We start from the raw sequence: 5,104 nt of genomic DNA, 5'->3' as shown, positions 1-5,104 counted from the left end.
CTGTGCCAGGATACGGCCCAGCCAGCTGCAGGAGTGGCTGAAGGCTTTGGGGACGATGAGCAGTGTCTCCTCCAGAGCAGCAGCCTGCACAGATGGGCACGGGGGGCTGTGCACCCGCCGGGGGCCGGCTGCCGGGCTGGCTGCCCGCTGCCTTCCCTGCCGCAGGACGGTGGCTGGCCCTGCCTGCTGCAGTGCAGCCGGCAGTGTTCTCCCTGGCTTGGCCAGCCCCGGCATTGTATCTGAAAGAGGCCAGCCCTTATATCTTAAACCTCGTCCTCCCGGGCTGCTGGAGGCGGCTGCAGGCAGCGCTTGGTCTGGGGGAGGCTTTGCTGAGCTGGCAGCTGGCTGCGATCCAGCTGTGTCTCCCTGGGGGACAGCCCCTGTCTTCTTCCCACCCTCCTCCTCCTCGCCCAGTTCGGAGCAGCCCCGTGTGAGCACGCATCCCCTCCGGTGCACATCTCAGCTCGCTAAGTCTTATTGAAAACCATAACTGGATTTTGCAGACTGGGCATAAAATACCTAGAATATAATACATATTAAAACTCATTAGGTTAAGCCCATTTACAGATACACAGTGTCATCTGAATAAAGTCAAATCACCTTTTTCACAGGGCTTAAGTGTTGAAAGGGTGCCACGGGCAAGGATGGCAAGAAGGGGGAGAGGGAGCGCAGACCCCGCAGCAGTCTGGGGAGCATCCCTTAGTGTCACCAAGACCTCCCCGGGGTGACCTCTCACAAATACTGCTCTATGTCACCACCGGGACAGGCCTGTCCCTGTTCACATCCAAGTGGACCGGCTGTGCGAGAAGCAGTCTGCCGATTAGGGAGGTAAACGGACTGCGGGTGGTTCAGTAACCCCTGGAGCCAGAGAGCTCCTGGTCTGGCCTCCCAAGGCAAAATGTGGAAATAATGGGGAAAAAGAGGTTTCTCACATCACACATGGGGATGGGGCTGATGCCGGCAGCAGGGATGCCTGGGGAGGGATGCCGGGGGCTGATGCAGCAGGAGAGGTTTGCGCTGGGTTGTTCGTTTCTGTTGCTGAAAACAGAGTCGGATCCTGCCCGCTCCCCAGCGCCCACCCCACATGTGGCTCTTTGAATGCAATTAGCCACAATAGCAAACGAGGGAGCTGCCCGCTCCTTCCACAAACACGCTCCAGCCCTGCCAAAGGAAACCCAGGTATTGGCAGATGGATAATGCTGATGGAGAGAGTGAGATAACACACGCGCTTGGGGTTGTTGCAGATTAATTAAATTAATAATAAAGCTGTAACATAGGGTGCATTTCAGCAGCTGGGATGGGGATATCGGCTACGACGGCTGCAGCATCTCTGCTGTGCCGGCTCATTTAAATCATCCCACCAATTCCCTGGTATCCTCTGCCTGCCTAAATCTCCGGAATACACGGCTATTTCCTTCTCTGCCTTCGGCATCGTGGCGTGTGCTTTTTAAATGATTCATGGCTTAAAACATTTTTCTTTATGAGCCACTTTCACACTTGCAAGGGGAATTCATCCTACAAGAGGCTGGAATGGGCTTTGATGTAATTGCATGTGGAGGAACAGAGCGCCAGGCAAACACCCCCCTTTTCAGCTCTGCTTGGGCCATTGTAAAGCAAAATACCTGGGAAAGCGAGCGGAAGCGAGCGGAGCCCCGCAAGCTTCTGCGTGCTGCAAAGGTGGGAATACCTGGAAATCAGTGGCCTGAAGGTAACTGCATTTATTTGCTTTCAGGGGCTGGACGACCTTGCTGCACCCTGGCTTGGATTTGTTTTGGGAGCCCCTTGTCTGCCCCATAGCAAATCCCCGCCCCATGCCATCAGATGGCTGCAGGATCTGGGTGGGGATGAGCATCCCCTGGGCGGAGATCTGGGGCGTTCGTGGGAATTTGCAATCCCAGGTAGCTCAACAGCAAATATAATATTTAAAAATGGGGTTAAGGTTGCTTAAATCAGCTTGGTTAAATAAAATAGCCCTTCTGGGACACGCTGCAGGCCCTGGGCTTCTCTGCGTAGCACTGGCCGGTCATTCTCGGTGCATTGGAATAACCTGGGGCGGGATCCAGCCCATCACCCTGGGGTTTATTTATAACTCGGCCCTCGCAGAAACGGTGCTGGTGCAGGGCAGGTTTTCATCCTCTGGAGAGTGGAGGGAGCGCTAATAGGAGGCTGTGCAATTAGCACGGCCCCATTTCTGTGGATCTCAAGGCCTTTTACAGACATTAATCAATTAGTCTGGGGCAGACTCGTCCCTCCGGAGGAAAGGATCTGCAATACCTCCTGAGCTTGGTGCCTCGTGCCCAGCTGGGTTTGTGGCTGCGGCTTCCCCTCGCCCTGGGCAAGTGCTGAGACCATCGATGAATCTTCTCCAGAATATTTAAAAATCAGTTTTTGCCCATAAGCGAGAAAGTCAGCCGCCTAATTTCAGTCTAAACCCCGCCATCGATTCCCAACGAGGAGGAAGATTTACAAACCCTCCAACACACTTGGAAATCCTGCACAGAAATCTATCAGCAGACGGGCAAGTCCCACTCTAGATTTATAAATCAGGCCAATAAATCCCAAATAAGAGGTTTTTTCCTTTGCGTATCTTGGTGGCTTGGCCTACAGAAGGGATTTAAAAGCTCCCCAGGGAAGAACACGCCTGGGGAGCATCCGACTGTGGCGCAGCTCCCTGGAGCGAGCTGCTTCCCCGGGCAGGGACGGAGCAGCCACTGCTCACTGCAACACCCGAAAGCTGCCAACTCAGCTGTTTTTAAGCACACGTGAACCTTTCCTGCACACCCCTCCCAGCAGAGGGGATGCACAAACGTGTTTCTCAGCAAAATTAAGGCAAGGAGCAGCTGAATAAATAAACTTTGCTTCGATTTAAAGGCAGCTGACTGCTCAGCGCACTCAGCTCGCCCCTGGAAGAGGCAGCCGGTGGGTGCTGGGTGCTCGAGGGGAGATGCATCAGATGGTCCAGATGTGCCCTGCTGTGACAGAAACCTTGATTTTCAATGTCCCAGTTTAGCTCAGTTTCATTCCCAGCAGTAACGGTATTTAAATTCAGCCTGATGCATCTCATTTGCTGCTTCTGTTTTCAAGAGTGAGAGAGGGTGAAAATCCATTTTCATGGGGATGAAGAAGAAGATGGCAGGTTTACCTGGGAATTCGAGCTGCCCAACTTCTGCCGAGGCAGCAATGCCAAGCTCCCGCCACAGTACACTCCTAGGGGTGGAAGCTGAAAGGCTCGAGGGATGCCAGCACCAAGGGTGCCCGGTGCCCCTTGGTGTTCATGCTGGTGTCCCTGGTTGGTGCTGTTGCCCGCTGCCTGCGCCGGGGAGGCACGAGGGTGTGAAGCTGCAGGAGCTGCTCTGCGGTGGCAGCAGTCACCCGTTGCTGGCACCCTGTGGAGCCGAGGGTGGGGATGGAGGGACACGGGGTTTTCTGAGAAGACACGTGGTCCCCGCACCCCGGCTGGCTTTTGGGTGACAGCAGGTCCAGGGAGCATGCCGTGCTGGGTTCTGCACAGCGTGCACTGGATCTTGTACACTGTGCACTAGATCCTGCATGCCATGCACTGGGTCCTGCACACCGCCACATTTCCAGGTCTCAGCAGAAGCATTTCAGGGGGAAGCTGTGCTGTGCACCCAAGTGTGCTCAGCAGGGTGCAGGACTGTGCTCCCCCCCATGCCCGGGCTGCCCCATGACGGGGGACAGAGGTTAGCGCCTGCGCCACAGCCCTCCGGTGGGACACGGGCCCCCGGGCACATCGCCCTGTTGTGGTCATTAGACTCCATCCCATTCCCCTGTATTTTAAAGCCCTATTCTTTTCCTGTCCCTCTGATAAGAAATGCTAATGATGTGATGAAATTGGATAGTCCGGTCGCCTTCTCCTAATGGAACTCTTGTGTTCGTTAATTTGCTGTTTTTAATGGGCTGATTGTTCTCCTGTGCTGGGGGAACCACGTGAGCCCTTCAGTGTGTTTTGCCGAGGTCAGATGTGAGGTGGTGCTTGAAGGCAACTGAACCTTGGTGCTCAATAATTGCAGAGCAATTTGGAGACAAGACCCAAATGTATAATTTATTGGCACTTCAGTCATCCCGGTCACGAGTGGTCTCAGAGATGCTTGTGCTGCTTGGCGGAGCCCCCCTCAGGACCCGTGCCCACCTTCCCGCATGCCAGCTTTGCTCAGGGGGGAAGGTAAACCTTGCAAATTAATGAGGATTTCCTTGGCCCCTCAGCAAGTAATTGCAGAGCCCCAAACCTGCAGGCAGAGCTCACCTGCTTTCTGCCTGCCTTGGTACTACTGCCACCACAGAAGGAAGTGGGTTGGGTGCGGAGCAATGGTCTGCCAAGCATCCTGCTGCTGGGACGAGGATTTCGGCTCTTGGCAGGAGCGTGCGATAGAGGTTCCTGCTGCTGGGACGAGGATTTCGGCTCTTGGCAGGAGCGTGGCGATAGAGGTAGGCGAGGAACCAGCCCCCCCTTGATCCCCTCCATCCTGACTGGACACCGCTGCCTGCTTGTAATGGTGCAAAGTGCCCGGGAAATGCCCCCGGTCGGCTCTGCCGTGCTTTGGCTCTGGGTGCCAAGGGGGTCCGGGGGGCAGGGAGGGATGCTCCAGCCCTGGCACTGCCAGCCGGGGGGAGCTTTCCAGCCACGTGACTCCCCAGGGCTGGATCCATCCCCTGGGAACCCAGCAGAGCCCCGCTCCCACAGCCGGGAGCAGCTGGGCACAGCAGGTAATAACCAAGCAAGGGCTGGGGAATAAGTCCCCTCTGCGCCCTGGCTGTCCCAACGCTGAGGCAGCAGACGTGGCTCATGGCCCGCAGCAGTTTTCCTCGCAGCCCTTGTACCCGGCCGCCCGCAGCGGCTGACGAAAGCCCAGTCTTACGATGCTGCCCGCTGCACCGCGCTGGCTGATTAATGTCCCCGTTAGCTTCGTTAGTTTGGCTGGTAAAATATGTCACTACTGTCCTCTAGCCGTGCCGCAGGCTGGGCTGGCACCAGTTCTGCTTGTGAACGGCAGCCCCGGCAGGAGCTGCGCTGCTGCCTGCGGGAGGCAGAGCCCGAGCCCGGTTGGGCAGCGCGGGGTGCAGGCAGCATGGGGTGCAGGCAGCA

This window comes from Pygoscelis adeliae, unplaced genomic scaffold, assembly GCF_000699105.1.
Source record: "Pygoscelis adeliae isolate BGI_AS28 unplaced genomic scaffold, ASM69910v1 Scaffold262, whole genome shotgun sequence".
Taxonomy (NCBI): Eukaryota; Metazoa; Chordata; class Aves; order Sphenisciformes; family Spheniscidae; genus Pygoscelis; species Pygoscelis adeliae.
This window is presented reverse-complemented; position numbering follows the sequence as displayed.